At 36.1% G+C, this 27,824-nt stretch overlaps 1 long non-coding RNA gene across 1 annotated transcript in view; it reads left to right on the top strand.

Moving 5' to 3' along the window:
• LOC105990173 overlaps positions 1–13,338 on the top strand; it is a 44,786-nt gene extending 31,448 nt beyond the window's left edge. Inside the window, exon 3 of the long non-coding RNA XR_001175295.1 lies at positions 13,284–13,338. This is a non-coding gene — a long non-coding RNA (uncharacterized LOC105990173). The remainder of the gene's footprint in view (positions 1–13,283) is intronic.
• The last annotated feature ends 14,486 nt before the right edge of the window (positions 13,339–27,824 follow it).

The raw sequence follows: 27,824 nt of genomic DNA, 5'->3' as shown, positions 1-27,824 counted from the left end.
CTTCGCTCTTCTCTGTTCTGAAATTCTTTTCTTCTCTATCTTTTTTTGTTATTTCCCACCTCTGGTTTTTCTCTGAGTGTTCGTCTTTTTGTTGTTGTCGGTCTCTTGGGGAGATTAAGCGTTGGAACTCGAACTCTCTTTTTGGTTGGAGAGAGCTGTGGCGTTTCCCTACTGCCCCGTCGCCATCTTGGTCCCCCCTCCAATTCAATATATTTAAAATAAAGCTCTTATACCTATTTAGCTTATTGGATGGAAAACAATATCATTTGGTATATGAGAAGGAATGTTAATGTATAGCCTGAACTTTAGCAAAGTAAATTATTTCTAAAATATTTTCCCATACCTTCATATCAAAATAAAATCAACTTTATCTCTCAAACTCACCTTCTTTTGAAAAGTTGAGCCATCTAAGGGTTGAGGGGCATTTCTTAATAAAATGAATGCCTCTGCCACTGTGTCAATGAAGCTCTTTTTTAGTTCTTGCAATAAATGCAAAATATGACAATACAATGTTCACCATATATCCAGGAGTAATTATAGAGAACATCTACTGAGGGATTTCTACAGAACTAAGTACAAAGATATTCTTTTTTTTCTTTTTTTAATTTTTATTTTTTATTGTGAAAATACTGTACAGAGGGGTTACAATTACATGGGCAAGATAATGAGTACATTCCTTATTAAGCATTGTAGCCTCCTCCTTTGTTTCCCCTTCCCATCCCTTCCCATCCTCCCCCTTCTCCCCCCCTCTACTTTTTTTTTTGCCAGTCCTGGGGCTTGAACTCAGGGCCTGGGCACTGTCTCTGAGCTTCTTTGGCTTAAGGCTAGCACCCTACCATTTGAGCCACAGTGCCACTTCTGGCCTTTTCTGTTTATGTGGTACTGAGGAATCAAACCCAGGGCTTCATGCAGGCAAGGCAAGCAGGTGACACCACTAAGCCACATTCCCAGCCCCACAAAGGTATTCTTATAATCCCAGATGCACAAGAAAGTGAGGGCAAAGGCTAGGCAAAGATAGCAGAGTGTCCAAAATCCAGGAATTTTGAGAAAATACGTTATATTCATGGAAAATCTGAATTGCTCTAAAAAACTTGCATGTATGATATTTTCATAAGTATATTCGCTTGGTCGGCAAAGGTCTATGTATAATTTCTGTGTCATTTTTATTAGCTGTTTACTAGTCATTCTTGATATTTTTTCTGTGCTGAACAGATTATTTCAAAATATACTGTGATAGATTAATATTTTTCAAGTCTTGGCTTTCCCTCTTTGGCTGCTGTAAGAAAAAAATAAACCATCATCAACAACAACAAAACCTAAGTCCAAATCTGTTACTTGATCCTCTATGCCTTTCCCTTGGTCCTTCTACCCTTTTAAACTACCCAATCAAAAACAACAGTAGCACAACCAAGAGGATCATAATGCATTATTTAGTTGTAGGCAATTTTCAAACAACAAAATATAAACAAATATGAAATGTAGTGAGTCTTCTTTGCGGTGATTAAACTTAGCTGTTAGAGCTCTCCTACACACTAACCACAGTGCTCAAAAATAAAGTGCAAGAGTAGAACATAAATATCAAAAAATTTACTTAATGAATACTGTGAAGATGCTGAGACATCAGCTGAATCAGGAGAATGTATTGCTGATTGCAAATCGTTAGGCTGCTACTCAGCTGAGAAAACTATTATATATGCCATAATTCACAGTAAGGAGTACCTGCAACCATCCCAACTCCACAGAAGTGCAGGGGCCAAGATCTCAAAGATGCATTTACCAGCAGATGTACATTTACTGCACACATATGAGCATTAACCAATGCACATACACACGTAAACACAGCATATATTTCTAGACATATTTTTTGTATGCAGTATGAATACTTACACATATTAGACTTTTCCTTTCATTAAAAGAAGCAGCACATGGCTTATTTATTAAAGTCTTGCTACTTAAACAAGACTTTTTTTCCTGCTGATCCTGGGTTTGAACTCAGGACCTAAGCCTGTCTTTGAGCTTGTGTGCTCAAGGCTAACACTCTACCACTTGAGCCACAGCTCTACTTACTGCTTTTTTAATAGTTGACTGGAGATCAGAGTCTCATGGACTTCCTGCCTGGGCTGGCTTTCAACTGCAGTCCTTAAATCTGAGCCTCCTGAGTAGCTAAGATTATAGATGTAAACCGCCAGTTACATGACTTAAACAAGATTTCTATATAGTATTTTGGAAGAGGATTCTAACGTCTAATACTTATTTTTCCAATTTTTACTGCTTGTTTTGCCATTCAGCATGTTTGAGATTATTATATTTTATCACATAATTGAGTAAATTCAGTAAATGGGGCTAGAAGGAATAAGATTTTAAAATTGTTGGTTACAGATTTCAGCTTTCACAGTTGGTATTTAATTTTAAAGTATACAGTGAAACTTTAGAGCCATATACTTAAGTGTTTAAGTCCAATAGTTAGTCAATAATAACATTGTAAACCTAAATAAATTAATATGAGAGGAGAAAAGTATCCCTTTAATGACTTTAAAACTAATTTAATGTTACTGTTTTTGAGACAAGGTCCTGCTGTATATCTCAAGACTGGCATGGGACTTGATCTGAAGCCCAGCAATGCTTACGTAGTAAGTAATCTAGAAAGTTGGTGGATATGGTCTTTTCACATAAGCAACCTAATCATGATCTTTCTGCCTCTATCTTATAAGGGCTGGGATATCAGGCATACACCACACCCCCTGGCTCTTCCTGTTATTTTAAATATGAAGATTGTGATTATGCTTGACCATCACTGTGCTATGACTTCTTCAACAGAAGTTCAACTCATCACAAGGAATAAGTGTATCTGCTATTGGCAAATTCTGAGCAGGAGGGAAAGAATCTAAGAATGTATATCTCCTGTCTAGATCTACTGCATAGAAGCAAACAGGTGGTTAAGGATCTCTCATATTGTTATTTAACCTTATTGAAGTCAGATGCAACGTAATCTCAGGAATTAATTTTGCAGGTGGAGATGATTCAAATTTTAGGACTGAAGTGGGATGTTTGTGGTATGAGGGAGGATTTATTACTATGCCAAATACCTATACTAACAATTAAAGTGAATTTTCATGAAGCAATGGTAAATTCCTTCGTAGAAGAAGGATGTCACACAGTTTGCGGGGGGAGGGAGTAGGTAGGAGACATACGCTATCCATACCTTTTGGAGATGGGCACATCTGATGAAGAAGAAATACAGACTTGGTAAAGGCCAAGTAGGAATATTAAGACATGCCAAATAGGGCTTCTCTCTTCACATTGTATTTTGGTAAGAGGAAACAAAGTCAAGTGCTTCCATGTCAGCTTTGCCCAAGACTTCTGCAGCAGGGAGAGTCTCTACTAGAAGATGTTGACTGCATCTATTTATTCTTAACAGCCTTCACTTTTTTTATGGTGAAAATACAGTACAGAGGGGTTACAATGACATGGGCAAGGTAATGAGTACATTACTTATCAAGCATTGTTGCCTCCTCCTTTATTTCTCCTTCCCATCCCTTCCCTTCCCCTCCCACCCCCCTCTCCCCGAGTGGCTGCCAAAGTTGTAAAGCCCTTTTTCGACATAACGACTTGTACATCTCATTGTTGCAATGGATCCACCTGTATCTCTATTTAAATGATTTGTTTTTGCCCTTCCCCTCCACAAATTATACCAACGTCAAATACAATGAAAGTAGGGGTTATAACATGGGGGAGGGACATAAAAGCAACAAAGAAATCATCTTATAGGAAGTGGTGCTGTAGCTCAAGTGGTAGAGCGCTCGCCTTGAGCTGAATAGCTGAGGGAGAGCACCCAGGCCCAGAGTTCAAGCCCCACTAACGGCAAATAAAAGAAATCATCTTATAAATATGTTAGAAATAATTACAAGAAAGAAAAAAAATTTGAATATTTATATTGGGATTTATTTCACCTAATAGCAACTTATCTGAACTTTATTGCTTGTCCCAGACATATACTACTTATTGCAAATAAGGGAAACCATGGGACCTATGTTTCTTTGGGCATGGCTTACTTCACTTAATATATATTTTTTCCAAGTCTTTCCATTTCCTAACAAATGGGGCAATGCCATTCTTTCTTTCTTTTTTTTTATTGTGAAAATACTGTACAGAGGGGTTACAATTGCATGGGCAAGATAATGAATACATTTCTTATTAAGCATTGTAGCCTCCTCCTTTGTTTCCCCTTCCCATCCCTTCCCATCCTCCACCGGCAGCCCCCCCTTCCCCCTCCCGCCCCCACCAAAGTTGTAAAGTTCGTTTTCGAAATAAGGACTTGTACATCTCATTGTTGCAATGGGTCCACCTGTATCCCTATTTAAACGATTTGTTTTTCCCCTTCCCCTCCACAAATTATAGCCACATCAAATACAGTGAAAGCAGGGGTTATACTGTGGGGGAGGGACATACAAAGCAACAAAGAAATCATCTTAAGAATGTGTTAGAAACAATAGCATGAAAGAAAAAAATATTTGAATACATATCTTAGGGTTCATTTCCCTAACATCACCTTATCTGACCTTTTCTGCTTGACTCAGACATATACTAGATATTGCAAATAAGGAAAACCATGGGACCTATGTTTCTTTGGGCCTGGCTTGCTTACTTCACTTAATATAATTTTTTCCAACCCTTTCCACTTCCTAACAAATGGAGCAATGTCATTCTTTCTGATGGAGGAATAGAATTCCATTGTGTGTGTGTGTGTGTGTGTGTGTGTGTATAATCACATTTTCTTGATCCATTCATCTACTGAGGGGCATCTGGGTAGGTTCCATGTCTTAGCTATGGTAAATAATGCTATAATAAACATAGTTGTACTGGTGGCTTTAGTATGGTGTTGTTTGTGATCATTTGGGTAAATGCCCAAAAGTGGGATTGCTGGGTCATAGGGGTGCTCTATGTGGAGTCTTTTGAGGAACCTCCATACTACTTTCCAAAGTGGTTGAACAAGTTTACACTAACAGTGCAGTAGGGTTCCCTTCTGTCCACATCCCCTCCAGCATCTGTTGTTATTAGAGTTCTTGATTATAGCCATTCTAACTGGGATGAGGTGGAATCTCATGCTCATGGATTGGAAGGATCAACATCGTGAAAATGGCAATACTTCCCAAGGCTATCTACAAATTCAATGTGATAGCTATCAATATTCCAACCTCATTCTTCAAGGAAATAGAAGAGGCAATCCAAAAATACACATAGAACAATAAAAGACCCCGAATAGCAAAAATGATCCTCAACAGAAAGAACACTCCTGGAGGAATATCAATACCAAATTTCAAACTCTACTATAAAGCCATATTAATCAAAACAGCTTGGTACTGGCACAAGAACAGACCTCAGGACCAATGGAATAGAATTGAAAACCCAGAAATGAACCTACAGACCTATAGCCATCTAATTTTCAATAAAGGAGCTAAAAAAATAGAATGGAAGAAAGACAGCCTCTTCAGTAAATGGTGCTGGCAAAATTGGTTAACTACATGTAGAAAACTAAAGCTAGATCCTTATATATCACCCTGCACCAGAATCAACTCCAAATGGATCAAAGACCTCGGAGTCAAAGCAGACACCCTGAAAACATTACAGGACGGAATAGGAGAAGCCCTAGATCTCCTTGGCACAGGCCAAGTAAAATTATATTGTGTTAGACTTTTGTTGAAGAAATCAGTTTTAGCTGTCTTTGTCACACAGAAAGCAACACTGTGAGACCATGGATGTGTTAATATCCTTCACTGGAACAGCCACTTTACTAGTTCTCTCTCATGTTGTCAACCTCAAAGATGAATAATAAGTTACTTTTTAAAGGTAAGAAAAGTTTAATTAATTGCATACTTATCACCACATCTTTCTACTAATCAATCAACATAACCAATATGATATCCAGAAAGGAAAAAAATGGACTTGTTACACTAAGGCAGTGCCAAGCCTGCTTATCCCTGATCAAGTCCCCATGGAATCCCATGGTTGAGTTTTCCTGTTTCCCAGTAGAGGCTCACCTGTTAGCATACTTTCACTAGTTTCCTTCCCTTTCTCACTTCCCCACTTCCCTACTGGTGTTTCCTGAGATCATTACAGAACAAACTGTTTGCATTCAAATTCTTGAGTTGGGGTTTGCTTGGAGAGACACCAAACCACAACTTTAGATGTATGTCCTAGGATGTATTAGGGTATACATGGATAAAAACAAAAACAAGCATGTGAAGGCAATCACCCCTGGAAAGGACATTAAGAAAAGAATCTTCCTTGAGGAGCATCGTTTAGTGATAGGTAAGAAGATACATCAGCAGGAGGAGAAGGAAGATGCCCAAGGGAGTTGCAGAATGTTAATGGAAGAACCAGAGACCAGAGAAGGAGACTCCTTGACATTGAAAGAGACTGAAGTTTGCTTAAATATTGATGGCAAAACGTGCTACAACAGTTTCAGAATGCATGTAAGTAAAAGAATGAAGAGTAAGTTGTAGAAGATCCCCAAGAGAGTCTGATCAAAGGATTCAGATTGCAAGTAGTTTAGGCCATAGAAAAAGGAGGAATGCCCTAATTGATATTCTGGACAATTTTCTATCTTGGCAAAAGGAGAGTAGATTGACTTCTCCAGTTTTGTCTTGGTAAAAGAATATTCCCTTGACTAAAATTTCATTTCTTCCTATTAGGGTATTTGCTATCATTTTGCATAACAAATTGTGAAGACATAGAATTTTAAGATAAGATCTATTCTGTTGAATATTAAGTTAGGCTCTCTTCCTGTTTTCTTTAGATTGAATTGGAATAGGTATCTGTAATCAAAGGCCCACAAAGGTAATACTCTAGCTGTTCTCAAGGATTTTATATTCTATGTGTAAGTAATTTTCATATTGGTCACTTTGAAAATATTAATTTCAGCAACTCGCTAAAAGCTGAAAATATATTTGAAGGTTTTTTTGTCTATCTAAAATAACACTTGGTATATACAATTGTAGTGAATAATCTTATAAAAATTGACATCCAAATGTCTGGTAAATATTTGTACTAAAATTGCAGTGAATAGGCAATAACTACTTCTTAGTTCTAGATTTTCTTAATTATTCAAGTCATTGTTACTCCCATATGCTTTCTGATACAGAGATTTAGTTCCATGTTGAACAAAATACTTGCAGGACTCCTTGGACTCTGGCCTATTAGCTTGCATATCATGGGGTTCGTTTTTAGTATGTTTAATCATATCCTGGATGAAGTGTCCTTGAACCAAATTCAAGTATCCTGGAAGTATATTCAAAATTAAATTTTTGAAACTATGGATCAATGTAAATTTATATATAATAGATAAGTACATTGATATAGATCTACATAGAGGTCTCTATATAAAGAAATCTCTCTACCTATCTATTTGTATAGATAGATCTATATATACATGTATACAACTATATTTATAGATAGATACACATTTCTATACATATATATTTTATATGTATCTGCATATAATAGATTGCTCTATTTATATACCTATAATAGACAGATGCACACATATAAACATATAAATGTCTATTTATCTTAAAAATAGATTTCTATATGGTATTTCAAAACGTTTCAGAGTTCAATAAAATCAAATAACTGAACATTGTCATAAATGAATTATATAAACAGCTCAGTTGTGAAAATACTGTTTTTCTCTCTCATGGTATGTGTTTATCTGGGTGTTTGTGCATATTTGTATGTGTCAGACAGGAAAAGGAGAGGAGAGACAGAGATAGATAGAGAAACAGAGAGAATCACAAGGAGAGGGAGAGAGACAGAGACAGTGACAGAGACTATAGAATACTGCTGGCATAACAAGTGGCATCAGATAAATATTTGCTCTTGCTTAGTACCCCCACCTCCCACCACAAGATTATGAAAACAAAAGGGGAAAGATTTATGGAAAGGAAATCCTTATTTAAACCATATGAAAGTGCTGAAATAAAATGAACATTTCAAGCTTCTATGGCTGAGTTTAATCTTGTGTTTAACTCATTCACAAAGGAAATCTGTCTCCAAATGGATCATATTCGCAGAATATGATGATGCCAATTCCTCTCTAGGTTCTGCATTTGCTGTAAAGAGTGCTGTGGCATGATAATAGATGATGGAATTTACCTCTACAGTCTGCAGGGGAGTCAAGTACTAATAATTTAAAACTCTCAATGATAACAGTACTAAGTGCATATTCAAAACGATTGCAACCTGTGTACATCTGCCTGTTGTCTTAGGGCTTAGAAATCACTCTGGGATGATAATTTGTTCCATTATAGAAAAGGACCTTTAAATTACAGGTTTGAACTGAATTTTAGACTTAACATATTTTGCCTAATCCCTCCTAATAACTAAAACAGTCCTTAAATAGATTAAAAGGAGTTAAGAAAATGGAATCTTGGATCACATTCAAGGTTTTCATTTGTTAACAAAATTTGTAGCAATGGTGAAAAATTTTAGGGATGCGAAGATGTGAACTTAAACTTTAGCAAATAGAGAAGAGTGGTCACTATGTATTTTGAGGAATTTTATCATATGGAATAAGCCATCAGTACCATTCACAAAATACTCTCTAGTAGCAAGTATGGAAATAATATTAATAATAACTGTAGACATAATATTTCTCTAACTGTAGATATTCATGACTACTCTTATGATGTTTTCTCATACTCTGTTGCAATTATGTCATGCTTACCCAGTTTTTCCTCAAGTAAACATATGCTTCACTTAAAAAACTTTGTGTACAGGACATTTCATGTTGTGCCTATAAGTTGAAAAAAATATTCAACAACCATAAGTAGGTAGTTGAGAAAAATAAAATCAATTTTAATAATTATGGCTAGATACTCTTCCTACTGAGGGTGAGTCATAAAGATAGACATTTCAAAGGGTGGAGAGCCTTTTAGCACATACATGTATTATACTAATGCTTTCTCCTTGAGAAATCAGATGGGACGAAAAGCACTTAGAGCATTAATATCTTTGTATTATTTAGTGCAGAAAGCAATTGTACTGGTGATAAACCTCCCACACTTTGGAAACACCATTAAAACAGTACCTTGTCACGACATCCATTGGCACTATTCTATTCACATTTTACCACCTTTGGATGAGATTTTAAAATGTTATTGCTCCCAGTCTTTAATATGTCAGTGATGGTTGATTTTAATTAAATACTGTTTTAAAATGTATTCGAATCACCAGCAAACCATATGAATCCATTCATATTTTAGCTACACATCCTTAATGAGTCACTATCCATCCTTTCTCAGTTTGAACAGTTTTGTTATTTTGTTTTCTTAAGTTTTTCATTATTATCTTTAAGTAGTTATACAGCAGAGTTGCTATTTAACAAGGCAGTTTATGATTATACTATATTTTAAAGTTTTTGTTATTTTGGCTAGTTCTGTGGGCAATGCCCAGGTATAATAAACTGTGTGTATAATACTTGCATAGAAGGTATAAGTTGACACTTTCTCAGCTTCTAAAAATCTCTTCTTTCTGTAGGAAGTTTGTCGTATAATTATGTTCTGTTTTCTATAGGTTTGAAAATGTTCATAATAAAATATTGAGGGGTGGATTTATATTACATGGAGACCAAAATCATGATCGTTTGAATTTACTCAGTACTTTTTAATCAATAGTAGCAGCTCTTCCAGTAGAAATTAATAATTTTAATGGAAAAATCACAGAAAATCCTTGTTACAAGAGAAAGACTGATATACAAATTGATCCCCATGGAAACATCTTGTGACATAGGATCCTTTATTGACATACAAGCTATAATGAAGCTTTTACTTTTATTCAGTATAACCAATGACACTGGAATGTAATTTGAGTTGTTTGTATGAGACGATAAAACAAAGACGATAAGATATTGTTCTTAGATTTTAAGTTTTAGATTGTGACTCCCTTTGAGTCTGAGATTCTCAGAATAAGAAAAGGATCTCTGAATACAGAGAAAGAATCAGAATATGAAATAAACATGTATTTTCAATCTCACAGAGATTTTTTTGTCAGTTGTGGGACTTGAACTCAGGGCCTGGGCGCTGTCCCTGAGCCTCTTTGTGCTCAAGGCTAGTGCTTTAACACTTGAGCCATATCACCACTACTGGTTTTTGAGTGGTTAATTGGAGATAAAAGTCTCACAGGGACTTTTCTCCCTAGGCTGGCTTTGAACCATGCTCTCCAGATCTCAGCCTCTTGAGCAGCTAGGATTACAGGAGTGAGCTACCAGCACCTGGCTCCCAGCAGATTTTTTTAACCAATAAAATTGTAATGTTTTGCAAACGCATAAATATGCTGTGGAAAATAAATTCTTGTGCTAAAATACTCTATTTAGGTAGCAATGCAGGCAAAGCAGCCTCTTTTAAAATTCATTTCATATGTTTTTCCAATTGGATGATTAATTACAATTGGTGTGTTTAAAAATAATATAGTATCCAAATCTTTCTAAGACCCATTATCTGAAGTCAGCATTGCATTGTGCATATAACCAACAGCAGCATATCCCCCCTACTCCCCTGAGATATATGAGAGTTGACCTCCAGTGTAAAATGACCCATTGTCCACCTGGCACATGGATTGCATCACATCTTACATTTTAAAGTTCCATGGGATTACTTTACCCACAGAGACACTGGAATGTCTGAACTTCAGCTGACATCCTTAAGGATAAATGGTTTCCGGGAAGAATGAACATGATCATCTCACAACACATGAATCTGTCTGCTCCAAAGCAGTTTACTTCTATAAGGATAATGTTGCTGTTAGTAATTGTTCTTGTTTGTGCCAGTACCAGTGCTTGAATTTTGGTCCTTATTCTCTCACTTAGCTTGCTTGATCATGGCTGGTGCTGTACCACCTGAGCCATGTCTCCAGTCCCAGAACCATATTCCAAGCTATATGATATACCTGAACATGTAAAATTTATTTACCTGAGTTATTTTTACTCAGATCAGTCTATGTTAACATGCACAAATAACTTGATGCTCACTAATCAAAGAGGTTTTTGAAAATAATTAAATACAACTCAGCTTACCACGTGCAGGACTCAATGCTATTGATACCATTTCAAATTTGCATCCTTCTAATGTGTTCCTGAATTTTCTGCAATGAATGGTGATTGTGGTCAAATGACATAAAACATATAAAGTGCAGGAAAATAAAAACATGAAAGTATGAAGGAATAAATGGAGATATTTGAAATACCAAGAAGAGTTACCATAGAATTCTAGAGAATTAGAATTGGAAGGAATCTGATAGAAATAATAATAATGGCCGATTCATATCTCTGCACCCAATCAACCAGCATTTATTAAGTTTCACTGTGTGCCAGATGCCAATGGCAAGAATGCAGAGAACAAACATTTCATGTGGACAATGTGGCACAAAGGGAGTGATGCAGACAAAAAACCAGAGATATTGGTAGGGAGTTGAGGAATAGAGCAAATACAGCATCTCTGTGAGAACTAGAAAACATTCTTTTCTCAGCGGGCAACTTATTTCCTTTCTGTAATCATCTGTAAAAGGCACCTGTGTCGACTCAGTCCTTAGTGTCTACAAGTGCTTGATGGTGGTAATGAACAGGGATTTGCTTTTCCTGGTATAGGAAGAATTTAATAGAGGATACACATACTTACATTCCCTCCTCATAAGATGTGTAGGGTTGGGCAGTTAGCCCCTTAGTCTTGGTTATAGATTACATCTGAGGTTAAAAATCTTCAAGTGTGACACTGCTTTGGGTCCCATTCCAGAAAATCAGGTCAAATTGGCCTGTCACGGTCCAAAGGAATCAGTATTTTTACATAGTCCCGTGGTTAATTTTTTTTAAATTTTGTAACTTATGAAGATTTACAACAGACTGAATTTACCTTTTCTATTTTGTCTGAGACCACAGAAAAACTGGTATTTTCTATTTTATTCTTTCTCCTCTGAACAGTTGGTCATAACCTAGATACTTCCTTTATGTTGGGCTCAAGCTTCCTTATCTAGTTTTTAAGAGACCTTTTCCTTTCTTTTCCTTCTTTCCTTTCTTCCTTCCTTCCTTCCTTCCTTCCTTCCTTCTTTACTTTCTTTCTTTTTTTCTGTTGGCTAGGAAATGCATATTTGTATTTTTATCACATACACACATGTCTTCACTTAATGTCTGGACTATTTTTTTCCTTCTCTTCCTCCTCCTCCCTTTCTTCTTTCTCCTCCTTTTCCTCTTCCTTCTCTTCCTCTTTTCCTTCTTTTCCTCCTCCCTCCCTTTCTCTCTTTTCCCCTTCTTTCTCCTTAAGAGACTGTGCTTACCTTCAATTTTCTCTTTTAAATCATATTATTTTATATTTTATACAAAAATTTTAAGACATAAAATATAAAAGTAATAAAAACTACCCTTAATACTAGAGCTGGTAGTATTATTCTGTGATATATATTTTCACTCTTTCATATCATAATAAATGCATTAATACTTGATTCATAAAAAATTCTACAGACATCAATTCTTTTCTAAAATATTTACTATGAGGGAATTTTATATTTATAGATAATTTTTCAAAACCACAATTTTAAATGACTGCTTGGTATTCCAATGAATGTGTAATGGTTTCTTTAAAATAAAGCTTTAGTGCCATTTTTTGTTTTAACTTGAAAAAGTCCACACTTGGAGACTGGGGTATGGCTCAAGTGGAAGAGTGCCTGCCTAGAAAGTTCAAACCCAAGGGCTGGGAAGTTGGCTCAGTGATAGAGCGCTTGCTTTGCATGCATGAGGTCCTGGGTTCGATTCCTCAATACCACATAAGCAGAAAAAGCCAGAAATAGTGCTCTGGCTCAAGTGGTAGAGTGCTAGCCTTGAGCTGAAGAGCTCAGGGACACTGCTTTGGCCCAGAGTTCAAGCCCCATGACCAACAAAAAAAGAAAGTTCAAACACCAGTATCACCAAAAGAAAGAAAGAAAAAGAAAGAAAAGAAAGAGAAAGAAAGAAAATAAGAAAGAGGGAAGGAAAGGAAGAAAGAGGGAAGGAAAGAAAGAGATTCAGTTGTACCTTATCTCTTACTGTTAACTTAGACCCTTGTGAATTTTAAATTATTCACAATGAGTTTATTATTTCACAAGTTCAGTTATCCTCCATATGATTTCAACCCTTTGTTCTTTTTTTTTAAATGCTTACTGGGGAAAACCCTTTTTTCTGTTTCCTTTTCCTTCTTGCCCATCCTTAGATGATTAGTAATGAGAATGATCTCATTGCCTGACTCTAGCTTTCTCCACTCCAGGAAAGAAAGGATTAGTTCCTGTCCTATCTTGGGACATTTGCTTCCTCATATACAGGTAAGAATAGAATTTATGTGTGCTAATATTTCTGGATTTTATTGCTATGATAGGTTTTCTTTTTGATAAATATCACATCATGTAAGTTAAGGGATGTCCTTATACAGAGATTCTAGACTCCAAAACAACTAAACACAATGCAAATCTCCACCATTTACTAGTTTTATGTCTTCAGGCAATAATTTAACTCTTCATATACTCATTTATAATAAGGAATAGTTATTGTACACCATTCAGCACATTATCATAAGGATTTAGCAAAATAGAAATTGTAAGATATAGTACAATGAGTGATAGAAAGAAGTGCTTAATGAACATTAGCTTTCTGATGGTGATGATGAAGATGGTGATGGTAGTGATGATGGTAGTTAAGATAAAGAAGATGATAAAAAGAAAAAAAAGATGATGAACATAATATTAATGATAAAAATGAGAATTTTAATGGGAATCTTAGTGTGTAATATTATACCCAGAACCATTTCTTGAAAGATTAGTAAAAAGTAATCTGGCTCTCCAATTAGAAACATGGTTGTTTCTTTGAATTGAATTACATAGGTAGACCTACAAAATGGAACAACACAGATTTTTTTCATGTTTTAAATTGAATCTCTTTATATCTGTAATTTTTTGCTTATCATAAAAATGTATTTCTAACAAATATAGCTCTAAAATTCATGCTTCAGCTTAGAACCCTGTTGTGTGATAAATTGTATCACCTCCAAATTCATAAGTTGAGGTTGTAATTCTCTTGCAACAGAATGTAATATAGGGTACAATGTGACTATATTTGGACAGAGAATGTTTAAAGAGGTAGCTAAAGATAAATGAGGTTTTAGGGTAACACCTCATCCAAAACCACTAGTGTATTTATGAACAGTGGAGATTAAGATACATATACAAACAGTAGAAAGATTTTGTCAAGACCCAAGAGAAGTCAGGTAGGGGGAGCTTAGGTGAAACTAATCCTGCAGAAACTTCTGGAACTGTGAAAAAGTAGATTTCTTTTGTTGAAACTGGCTTTGGTGGGAGAAATGGTGCTAGCAATATTTCACTTAAATCTATAGCAATATTTAGCTTAAATTGAAATATGTGTTTTCTTTAACAATATTTTTTTTCTTATTTATGTCTTGACTTTCTACTTTGGTGCTCCTCTAAAATATTTGTATGCTAAGAAGTTTATTCTAATGTTTGCATTATAAGTTTATACCTTTTTATTTTAGCTGGGAGAAGTACCCAAAGTATCTGAAATATGTGCCTGAGTAGGTTCCTTTCCTATGTGGTCTTTTCTAAGAATTAATATTTTTCTTATAACTGTATGGTAGTTGCTGTATCTGAATGCTTTGTAAATGTTTCCTTTTTGAACAGCCTCCTAGGAGAGAATCACTGAGCAGCTGAATTGTAGTTCTATTGGAGTCTACCAAGATTTTGTGCGTGTGTGTGTCTAGAGTTCTACAAATCACAAAATTAAGGTGTGTATTTTGCTAGAACTCAATTCAATGAATAGCCTCTGAATAGTAAGCTAGATTTATTGGCTTATTTACTTATAAAGACAAAAAATTAGAAAGCCATTGTCCTTCTTTTCTCATTAAAAACAAAATCTTCCAAGAGAGTCAAATAACATGGAAATATGACAGTGACTATCCAGAAGTCAGGACATGGAGAATATCTATTAATGCTTTTTGATCTGAAATATGAGAGGATATTGCTTGCTCTGGAAAACATAAATGTGTGGCCATTATAAAAATATATCTCTGTCTGAATAGTTTTCAAAGACTCTGAATAGAAGATGATGTATTAATTACATGTTCATGCTTATAGTTTTCCTCCTTATAATAGATGTAAACTTCAGCAAATAGATGTAAACTTAAAGTGAACACACCTATTTTATACTTTAGGGTGTTTACCAAGAAACATGTTGGTAAGCCTAGGGTAATTATAACAGATGTTATCTCATGAGCTAGTGTTTCCCATTTTCCAAGGTTTTAGGAAACAGAACCAGATATTTCCAGACAAATTTTTATCTACTAGACTTAAATAGAGGGAGATGATTGGGAAATATAACTAAAATAATAAAAACATTAATAGAAGAAATATATTGATGCATTGTTGGCCCCATACGATTTCAGTTGAAGAGATCTAATTCCCTGATTATGGAAATGTATTTTACTTCTCTTGTTTCCTAATCTTAAGAAATGAACCCTAAGATATGTATTCAAATGTTTTTTTTCTTTCATGCGATTGTTTCTAACACATTTATAAGATTATTTCTTTGTTGCTATGTATGTCCCTCCCCCACAGTATAACCCCTGCTTTCACTGTATTTGATGTCGGTATAATTTGTGGAGGGGAAGGGGAAAAACAAATCGTTTAAATAGGGATACAGGTGGACCCATTGCAACAATGAGATGTACAAGTCGTTATGTCGAAAATGAACTTTACAACTTTGGTGGGGGGGAAGTGGGGGGTGGGGAGGATTGGGTGGGGGGGGAGGATGGGAAGGGATGGGAAGGGGAAACTAAGGAGGAGGCTACAATGCTTGATAAGAAATGTACTCATTATCTTGTAATTGTAACCCCTCTGTACAGTATTTTCACAATAAAATGATAAGAAAAAAAAGAAAATTATTCTTAATTTATTTTATGATATATCAGCATTTCCCAGTCAAGGTTAATATCCCAATTTATCTCTATTGATATCATGCATCCTTTCCATTGGTTTCATTTTCACAGTACTGGCCTCACAGTTAGGGTGTACTTTTTTTTGGGGGGGGTCTGGTCCTGGGGCCTGAATTTGGGGTCTGGGCACTGTCCTTCAGCTCTTCAGCTCAAGGTTAGCACTCTACCACTTGAGCCACAGCGCCACTTCTGGCTCTATTTTTTCTGCTTATGTGGTGCTGAGAAATCGAACCCAGGGCCTCATGCATACAAGGCAAGCGCTCTACCACTGAGCCACCTTCCCAGCCCCAGGGTGTCCTTTGTGTTGTCAGATTTAACATTCTGCTGAATTTCTTTATCAAGGCAAAGCTTGTTGAGTTCTGGGATGCTATCACTGCTCTGCTCATGAGATGCTTTTCCCATAGTGTAAATTAAGTCACCAAATTCAGTTCTAGTCATTTCTTGGAGGAGGGCAGTTATTCAGCTGTGCAAGTCCAAAGCTGGTACTGACTTGACAATTGCAGAGCAACCACAGCCTGTGGTGTTTGGTATAAATGATCACCACAGGACTTACAATGAAACTCTGTAGCTAGTTATGTCTGTTTAAGTGAGGAGCCTGGACATAGAGACTCCCCTTCAATAGAACTCCATAAAGTATTTTAATTCCAACCACATACTGATTCATCTAATTTCATACATGAATAGTCATAATTTATCAAATTCATAGAGATTTAGATGCATGGTTTATTTGTTTTGTAGATGAACTCCATTCTTCTCCCTGAATGGGGATCCCACTGAACTCTACTAATATGTTCCCACTCTGCTACAGGATGTTCTGAGTGCGAAAGCTTTGGATGGTTTCGATTTCATCAACAGGAAGATGAAGATGGGCATCCATGTCTTTCAACTGCTCGGCTTTTTCACCATCCATCTTGGTCCATGCATGGTTTACCCAAGACTTTAGCATATGAAAGCTGTCTAAATAATAGTCTGCAGGTGAGAGGTCAAGAAAAATATGTAAAAGGCTTCTGATTGAACCAGATGATAAAGTAGCTCATTTTGTCATTTTAAATGCTGGACTAGGAATGGCAGTGGTGGGATCAGGGGTTAGTGGAGGTGAGAAGAATAAACATAGACATCTCCAAGTAGTTTACTCTTGTTAAAAGGGGAGGAAAGGGATGATAATAGCAGGACCAAACAAGCCCAGGAGAAGCAATTTTATTAATTATAGTGTTGACCCAGCACACAGAGTGCTCTTGCTATTGGCATGAAAGCTCTTACTTTCCAATAATATTAACCCTTCTTGGAACTGTATGTCTTAATTAAGATAAGTCCTCAGAATGTTGCCAGTGTCAGCATGTCACATCTTCATTGGTGTTTAGAAACCATTTGTGAAAGAAGTGAGTGAAGTCCTAGCACAGGATCCAAACTGAGTTATTTTATCTGAGGAACTGTTTTCTAATGAATTGAAGGGGAAAGAATCACTGCATATTGCTTTATTAAGCTAGATATTCAATACTACCTTAGAAAAAAAACTTGATGTAGCTCTGGGGAAGTAAAAAAAAAGTCACATAAAATGCATTATTTGGTTTTAATTATAGGCCACTAGTCAGCTCAAGCTACAACAATAAACATATAATAGACTTGATCAGCAACAGAACTTTTTAGAAAATCCAAGGTCAACCAGATAAAAATTTGGTCTCTGGTGAGAACTGGTTTTCCGGCTTGATATAGCTCCTTTTTGTTGTATCCTCAAATGGCCTACAGATATCACTTGGTTTCTTGTGTCTTCTTATAAAGGTACCAATTGCATTCATGCAGGCTCTCTAAGTGTGATTTATTTATTTATTTTTGGGTCCGGTCGTGGGGCCTGAACTCTGGGCCTGGGCACTATCCCTCAGCTCTTCAGCTCAAAGCTAGCACTCTACCACCTGAGCCACAGCACCACTTCCGACTTTTTTTCTTTTTGCTTATGTGGTGCTGAGGAGTCGAACCCAGGGTCTCAGGCATGCAAGGCAAGCTCTCTACCACTGAGCCACCTTCCCAGCCCTATGTGTGATTTATTTACCCATCAAAAGCTCCACTTCCAGCTACTATCACATTTAACATGAATTTTAAGGGACACATTTAGTCATTAGCAACCATTAACTGGCTTATAACCTTGTACCTCAAGTGTTGAGCATACTTGATTATAATGTCTTCTTATTTGTAGTAGAGTAAGACTTCTATCTCTGGAGTTTGCTGCATCCACAGATCTGACCAACCACACACTGAAAATACTTTCTTGCTTTTTGAGAGACTGGTTTTCTAGGCTTGTGCTATAATACTGAGCCATGCCTCCATCCCCAGTTTTTGTTGGTTGCATTTTTTTAAATAGAGCCTTCCTTCTGCCCATCCCTCAACCAGGCATACACATGACCCATCGTGTGCCTACTTCAAGCTGTTTTACCTGGGGACACGGGCACTCACCACTGTGATCAGCCATAGAGACAGCGTTTCATGGGCTTTTACCTTGGGCTGTCTTACCACTGTGATCCTCTCAATCTCAGCCTCCCACATATCTTAGAAAGACAGGTACTCTACCATTATGCCCAGCTATGAGTTGGGAAGAGCTCCCTTGAGCTTTTCTCTCTAGATTATCTTTGAGCCACCATTCTCCCATTCAACCTCCCAGGTATCTAGGATTATGGGTATAGAGAAATGATGCCTGGCTTAAAAACTTAAAAAAAATGCTTCTGTATTAGAAACATACAAGCTTTTCCTCTTGTCATGATTCCCTAAGCAATCCAGTATAACAATTATTTACCTGGTATTTACTTAAGAATTAGAAGTAATCTAAAGATGCTTTCAAGCATACAGAGGATATGTATAGATTATGTGCACATGTTGTACAATTTTACACACTCATCTAAACATTTACAGATTTTTGTATCTGCAAGAGGTCCTAGAACTAATTCTTCTGGATACCAAGGGATAACTAAGTATAAAAATGGGAGAGCAACTGGTTTATAGTAATTATATAATGTAAGAATCATTGGAATCTCATTTTACTTTTAATACATACTTTTTATTATAAAGAGACTGTACAGAGGGGTTACAGTTAATGAGTACATTTCCTATTGAGCATTGTTACCCCCTCCTTTGTTTTTCCCCACCGTCCCTTTCCTCCCCTCCCTACATCCCCAGCTCCTCCCTCACCCCACCTGAAGTTGTAAAGTTCATTTTCAACAGTGCCTTGTACATCTCATTGTTACAATGGGTCAACCTGTATCCTTGTTTCAGCATTTGTTATTTCCCTTCCCCTCCCCAAATTAGAAAAATGTATATACAAGATGTAGGGCACTGGAATCATAGACCTGATAACTCAATTTTTTTGAGTTCTAAGTGTATTTTAGATACGAGACACTTGTTCATTGTTTGGTTAGTGAAGATCTTCTCCCAATCCATGGGATTTCTACTGATCTTGCTAGCTATGTCCTTTGCCATGCAGAAGCTCTGCTTTCATGTAATCCCATTTGTCCAACCTTTCTTTGATTTGTTGTGTTTCTGGGTCTTTATTAAGAAAGTTTCCACCTGTGCGAAGGGGCCCTGGAGTTCCTCCTATTCTTTACTGTAATGTTTTCTTTGATTCATTTGGAATTGATTCTGGTGCAGGGTGATATAAAAGGATCTAGCTTTAGTTTTCTACAGGTATTTAATCAATTTTGCCAGCACCATTTACTGAAGAGGCTGTCTTTCTTCCATTCTGTTTTTTTAGCTCCCTTATTGAAATCTCATTTTAACATAAAAAGTTCTGAAACAAGATAATTTTAAAAATCAACCCTTACATTTCTGTACTATGGCAGGGGTCTGAGAAGGAGCCACTGAGGTTCACCAGAGGATAATAATAGTTAAGATATGTTCACATGAAAGTTTGATGTGGAAGAGGTCTGAAATACACAATATGAGTCTACCACTTGTTTATATTGATTTCTTTAGGTGAAAACATGAAATGTAGTCTCTCTGAGACAACTCAGACCTCAGTAAAATAACAGACACATTGAGAACCAAAGAAAAGATAAAATTGAATGTTATTTGACAAATTATGAATTTGAGGTCCTAAGTGTACAACATTGGTTAGCCGTAGCCGTGCCACAGCACCTCTGTGGGCAGTGCTAAGACCTTGTGTTACTTGGCTCTGTTGTCAAGGTATAAGAATAAAATTTTGTCACAATCTTATTGAGAGATAGCAGAATCATACTACTTATACGTTTATATTTAGGTTTCTTTACATCTCTGTTACCTTATGTGGATCAATTTTTGAGTTGACACTATTGTTTAGTTCATGCACTGTTTTAAACATTTTTTATGATGTTTCACACTTCACACATAAAATCTGAACAGCAGCAAAAATAAAGTCTCACTTCCCACTTGCAAAACACAGAAAAACTCAAATCACTTGGATCCGTCATTTTATTGGACTATAGTGTTGGAGGACACAATTTTTGTGGGAGAGAATGGGGTATATGGTTATCTTTTTAAATTCTTAAATCACTTATTCATCTGTTCATTTATTCAAGAAGAAGACACAGAAATCAATCATGTTTCTTTTATATATTTGGGGGAAAACTTCTTCGTGTTTAGAATAAACCGGGTCTCAAATACCCCTAAAATGTTTACGATTGAAAAGCAAGAAATAAAGATGATAGCAAGCCAAATAATGGGTAAGTTAATCAATGTAATCATAAGTGTGTTAGAAACAATTTTTTCCCTTTATAAAGTGAAATTGACCTGGCTCACCATTGCTATTAATTGAAGCTGTATTTGTCAATTGTAGGATGAATTGGACTTGGTGGCAGGTAGACTTCCTGTCCAAAATTTACTAATTCTCCATTCTGCTGAACAAATTGTGTTGACACATATCTAGTATTTCATGAAGCTGCAAGGGTAGCCACAATTAGAACATTAGTCACAAAACCTGACAGAAACTTATCTTGTGCTAAGTTTCTTTCCTTTTCCAGAATGCAGTTGAACTCCTAATTCTGACTGTCTCTGGCCTGACCTGACTCAACCAAGGGATTCAACGTCTCAAACAGTTTTGTTTTCCATTGCAAAAGTTCTTGAAGGGTTAGGGCTGTAACTCAATGGTACAACATCAGCCTAGAAAGTGGTAGAAGGCTCTAGTTTCATTGCCTACATCACAAAAAAGAACATATTTATGTTTTGCTATCCATCAAGAGAATGCAAATCTCTACCTCGAATCTATGTCCAGGTACTTGTAGGTTTGCCTTATCATTACACTTCCGTCATTCTTTGTGCTTTAGTTCACATTTTTAGGGTGGACCTGAGGAAAAAAAATTCTTTGTATCTTTTAGTTTGGACTTTCTCTTTGTAGAAAGCAGGTACAGCATTCTGGAGATAGTGAAAGAATGCACACACTGCCTGAAGGAATGCTACATCAATGAGCATTTATTGAATACAGTCCATGCACTTAGTTATGTGAGGTGAAGTGGGAGAGCAGGCATCATCTGTAAATCTCCAGAATGAGGTAGAGATGAATAAGTATGATGGGGTATAGCTCCAGGGTAGAGTGCTTTTTTGGCATGTGCAGGGCCCTGGGTTCTATCCTTAGCACCAGAAGAAAAAGTAAAGTGAGATTAAATAAACAGCCACTTCATAGTCTCTCTTCTAGATCCAATCTGCAGTTTGAAGAATTTCATTGGATTTCCCTCATTCCCAGAACATTTCCTCCTCAAATGTGTTCTACTGAAGCTAGTTTCCCAGAAAATATACAATAAGATTAAAAGGGGCAATGGAAATAGTTCACAAAAGCTGGGGAAGTGAACTTCTTTAATTAGGATCACACAGCTATTATCTGGGGGGTTGGGAAATCTGTATTAAAACACAGATCTTATTTCTAGTTTAGCCACAGCTATGCAAACTCGGCCTCTCTGACAAAGCAATTTCCTGAAAACGATAATTTCTCATACTCTGTGTTAGCTTTATAGGGTAGTTATAAAAGATACCACAAACTGACTTAAAATTAAGATATTTTATCTCACAAGTTAGGAGGAATCCAACAATCGAGATTCTAGGAGAGCCAGACTCCCATCAGAGGGTTTTGGAGTTTTTTTTTTGTTTTTGTTTTTGGTTGTACCTGTTCCCTGTCTTGTACCTATACCAATCCCTCTCTGCCTCAAAATTCACATGACTTTCTTCTGCTTGTCAGTCTTCACATAATCTTCCTCTTCTAGTCCAAGTAGCTTAAAGTCATGTCTTGCTCTAGTAGTAGCTTGACTCCATTATTTCCCCTGCTTCTCTTTGATATTCTCCTTGTGCTGCCTTAATGAGAGAAGCTATAATACTTAGGAGAAAGAAGTAGGGGTACACATTTCTGTTTTCAGCTTTTCTCTTCCAAAAGCAGCAAACAAACATAACCTACTCTGTCCTAAAGTCTTTGTGCGTGGCTCTCTACTCTCCTTCACAAAATGTAAGGTTTGCTGCCCTGGCCTCGCTGGCTATTATCACTTGCTGACCAGGCAGAGAATATCACAGTAGCTAATGGAAACTTTCTCCTCCGCATACATGGTGCAGGTCTCTAATTTGTTTAGCTAAACTACATTAGTCATACTCAAAGTTTTATTATCAGAGTCAAATACAGGAAGCTTGAGCAGACATGCTATATTTTAAAAAATTAAAGCATTTTTAAAAATAAGCTTGGCATATTGATTAGCTAATTTTCTAAACAAGAGGCTCATTCCTTTTAATCCTCAACATTACTGTAAATTCTATTTCCGCCTATGGTCATACTGTTCAAAATGAGATTAAAATAACACACACATGCAAAATATACACATATTTCATTTTAGATTTTGCTTTAAGATCACCTTTGCTAAAGTATTACAGAATCATGGAAAAAAAGCATGATTCTGGGTTTCTATAGAAACTAGCACTGTAAAGTTAGAAGAATGAACCATAATGACATTCATGAGTTGACACTAAAACTCTGTATTTGTATGTACAATATTTATAAGTGCTCTAAAGAAAGCAACTCTGGGCACTTATTGTCTCATTTTTTGTGTGTTCACTTCCATTGACCTTTTTTTTATTTGGGACAGCCATTTGTAGGAGTAGGTACTTACATGCCTTTTATACTTGGTTACTTCTTGTTGCTTTTTATAAGAACTTGAAAGCAAGGCCTCTATCAAGGATCTACTCAATGCTAGTAGTTAAGATATATTACTATTGTGTGAGATTTATTGATGGTGGATTAGAGTCTGTTAGCTGAGAGAATTTCTTCATCATAGCACATGGTATTTTATAGAGAGGATTATTCCCATAAAGCCTGACCATGAAGTAAGTCTACTTGAAAACTTCCTTCCAGATGAGACACTGGTTAGTGGCTTCATGTTAAAAGATTCCTTATGATTGTTTTCAAAGCCTAGTATGGAGGTCATGCAGTAGATCTTGATAATCTGTTACATAATAGTGAACAGCAAGTAAACAATCTCTTTTTAACCTATATTTATAAACCAAAGCTCTTATTCTTAGTTCTGAATTAAACCATTCCTATAGTAAATGTGTTGTCAGACTCCCAAATTAATTAAATTTGGAAATTTCAAATTAGGAAAGCCTAATTTGAAAATTCTCAGATAAATTATTTCACAGGTATGTTTTAGGTTCAGTGGTTTCAGCATATACTAAATAGGAAGGAATTAAGTTGAATGGAAAGTGGTGGGTAGGCTTAGTATTTTCTTCCAAAGTTTTAACTAACATAATTAAAGTAGTAAACTGACATTTATGCTTGCTCCTGGAGTTTACTTGGAATGAGAAATTTATTTAGCAGATTCAACATTGCCCAGTGAATTTTTAAATGTTATTTCCAACTGCATCAGACAATGAACCTCTATCTCTTTGCAAAAGAGAAAAGTTAATGGTAATACTTACAATAAATGTCCTAAGCATAACTCTCATATCACCCAAATTACCCAGTTCAGTGTATAGAGCCAATCAAAGTGGCCCTTCCCATCATTTGCACCACCTCCCACACTGGAAATGTGCCCCTTGCAAGATGTCTTTATGATGAATGAGCCAATGTTTAGGAAGCACTTAGAGATCCTTGGGCAAGACACTCTATAATTACAAAGTATAGCCCTCATTATGAAATGGAAGCTACTTTCCCTGTGTTTTTCATTGTCTCTGTCATTTCCATACCATCCCTTCCTGATGGCTTCTATTGCAAAGTGAAATCAGCTTCTAAAAAATAAAGGCAGTGGGGAGGAGGGGGATTGAGAGCTTAATAATTTTAAGTCACAGTGCATTGCACATGCCCAGAAAAGCCTAGATCACTTCCAAATTCAAGGACTAATAAAAATTGGAAGCACTCCAGTAATTTTAAATTGCTTTGCACGTTGAGGAGTGATTTAAAATCATTGAAGTGATTCAATTTTTTTATATATGCACTTCAATTTAGAAGTGAGTCAGACAGACAGCATCATCACATAGAATAGAAGTCCAAGACATTGAATTAATGTTTAAAAAGTTAGGAATTAGACACAAACATAACTGGAAGAACCAAGATCAAACAATTACTAGAGTGGATTGGGCCATTAAGAGGAAAGACCATGGTAAATTTCTGGATACATTTTCCAGATACCTGTGTTTATTTATGTATGAAAATCTCTTTTATTTCTGATCTACCAGTATTTACAGTCTTTCTTGCTAATTAATAAAGGCATTCTATGTTCACTTTAATATTTCTCTGTATTATTTTCTTAAATATTGCTAACTCTGGTCATTAAATTTTCATGAGGATGGAATAGAACATGAATCACATATGCACTTTATATAATTTATATAAATTCAAAATTGTCCAGAGCCATATGAAAAAGAATAAGAAAAATATGAACTTAATTTTACTGGTATAATTTATTTAACTTAATATGTACAAATGATTTTCATTTCCATCTATAATTAGTAAGCAAAATTATTGAGATAGTTCACATTTTTTCTTTTTGCATTAGTCTTTATGTATGTGATGTACCTCTACCACATTTCAATTTTGAGTCACCTCACCTCAAGTACTCAATAACACCTCATGGCTAGTGTCCACTGTGGAGTATGGTTGTAGTCTAAGAGCACATGGAACTTTTGAACTTTAGTTTTTCTTTTGCAACCCCATGGATGAACAGGGATTGCATTTTTTATTGCTCTTTTCTTCTCATTTTACTTTGTGACTCTCATAGTCAATAGCACAGGTATATTAACATAAAAGGCAAAACAAAGCAAAACCAAACAGCCCTGTGATCATTCTTCTGGGCTCATGAGTTTTGACAGCACACATTCTACCTGAGCTGCATGTAGGATTGAAATGCAGAGCTGACATATGGAGTTTCTGGAAGGCCTAAGGCTGAGTTTCATCATCTATGCATTTATGCATAAAATTCAAATATGGTACTGGGAAAAGACTTCTTTATTATCTATGACAAAAAGAGGAAAGAGAAAACACAAGAATAATTTTTGGTGGTCACATTAAGCAAGAATTTATTCACAGCTACCAAAAAGAAAAGAAGCACGTTTTTTTCAATAAATACACTGGCTGGTGATTGGATCTGAGCTAAAGTCTTTGCTGGCAAAGGCATTCTGTGCTCTGGGGACAGATTTTTCAGAGCCTCCCGGGCCAGAGCATGAGGATATGAGTAAATGTAAAAAAGATGGCACCACACAGTAGATGCATTGTCGGGAAAGAAAATGATTTTACATGACTCCAAGCCAAGAAAGGATGCGTAAGGCCACAGATGACAGTTTGATGGATAGAGATGGATGGCCAGAGAGAAACCCGCACTTAAAATTCTTCCTTTGAACATTCCTCCACTGAAGTATTTCAGAGAACCACAATGCATTTTCTTGCTTTTGCTGAATTTTTAATTATTTGCTTAATTCTAGAAGCTGTGTTATGTTCTTTGTCTTAGAAGTACTGAGAAAGAGACAGACAGACAGACAAAGACAGAGAATAACATTTTATTCTTACCACTCAGAGAAAATCATTATTTTGACTTCCTTCTAGTCTTTTGTTTATAGATTGGATTTTGTAGTGGTTAGAGTATATTTCACCTACCTGATTCTAAATGGTCTTGTTATTCCTTCCCTATATCATGGAAAACTTCTTAGACCACAACTAAGTTTGACATCTTAGAAATATATAAATTGATGCCTCAATAAGAGGAATGTCTATTATATAAGTCAGGATAGTTTTTTTTCTATTTTAAATGCCTTGCTTAAAATAGATTACAAAGGGAATTATTAAATCAAAACAAAGACTTATGTGAGAGTTTTTAAATTATATTGCTACATTACCTTCACAAAACAAAGCTTCATTTTTCTTCTGAAAGGTTTGGCAAAATATAAAGTCAGATCATCATGACACTTTCATTTGTAGTTTAGTTCTCATACCTGTTGTTAGCACCTTCATTGTGCAGTTTGGTTTGGAGATGTCAGTGGTTTGTTGTTAATTACCCAGTATAATATACTCTTTCCAGCAGCAATCTGCCTATAGTACCCAATAGGGCCACTTATAAACAGACAAAGATGGGAAGAGAGCCTTTGGAAAGAGCTGTCTAAACGTTAAAATTTATTGTTGCTTTAATTTCAGCAGACAGATTTCTAGGAAAATATTTGGGGAAGAGAGGTCCAAGGAAAGTACATTTGAATTGTCTTCACTTCTGTTGCTTGGTAATCTAATCACTTTTGAGATTACAATAATCTAATTATTACTATTTTAACTGATCATTGTGAAATGTTGCTAGATATTTTCCCAAACACCTTTTATTTTGGATTTTGTCATTTTAACCTCACAATAACTCTATAAAGAAGGCAAGTATTAAACCTTTTGGGGTGTTAAAGGTTCTGAGCCTTCAATGTGTTCAAACTATATCAAAATTAAAAATCAGACTCAAGACTCAAACTTCAGAATACAATCTCTTTGGACATTCATTTGTTTATGTGTTTATTTATGTATTATTTACTCAAGTAATGTTTAGTCAAGTTAGGCAAATAAAGGCAAAATGAACCACACCCTGAGCTATTTTTTGCTCTAGGTATTTTGGAATTGGGGTCTTGTGTTAAACCTGAACTGAACTGGATATTTATATCCAATTAATATTTCCTGTATATCTAGGATTACAGGCATGTGCCACCACATCCAGCATTTATTGATTGAGATCAGATCTTGTGAATTTTTTCCCTCAGGTTGGCCTTAAATCACAAATGTCTGGATCTCAGTACCCCAAGGAAGAAATAGAATTACAACCATGAGCCACTGTCACCAGCACAAAGTGTGGGGGGGGGGGGGGGGGGGGAGGGGATGGTAGGGGAAAAACAAAGGAGGAGGCAACAATGCTTGATAAGAAATGTACTCATTACCTTGCTCATGTAACTGTAACCCCTCTGTACAGTATTTTCACAATAAAAAACTTATTAAAAATAGGGGCTGGGAAGGTGGCTCAATGGTAGAGCGCTTGCCTTGCATGCATGAGGCCCTGGGTTTGATTCCTCAGCACCACATAAGCAAAAAGAAAAAAAAACGGAAGTGGCGCTATAGCTCAAGTGGTAGAGAACTAGCCTTGAGCTGAAGAGCTGAGGGACAGTGTGCAGGCCCAGAGTTCAGGCCCCACGACCGGACCCCCCCAAAAAATACTTCTTAAAAATAGAAAAAAAGAATTGCCTGTTAAATACAACATTGTGTAGCTTCAAATGCAGACTTGTTTTTTGAAAAGTTTCTAGGCATCATAGATGTAGAGCTTTTTCCTTCCTGTTCATATCCCCTCTATACGTGATACCTTGTTGTTTTCATGT

Source organism: Dipodomys ordii, unplaced genomic scaffold (assembly GCF_000151885.1).
Source record: "Dipodomys ordii isolate 6190 unplaced genomic scaffold, Dord_2.0 Scaffold63, whole genome shotgun sequence".
In the NCBI taxonomy this organism is placed as follows: domain Eukaryota; kingdom Metazoa; phylum Chordata; class Mammalia; order Rodentia; family Heteromyidae; genus Dipodomys; species Dipodomys ordii.
This window is presented reverse-complemented; position numbering and strand designations above follow the sequence as displayed.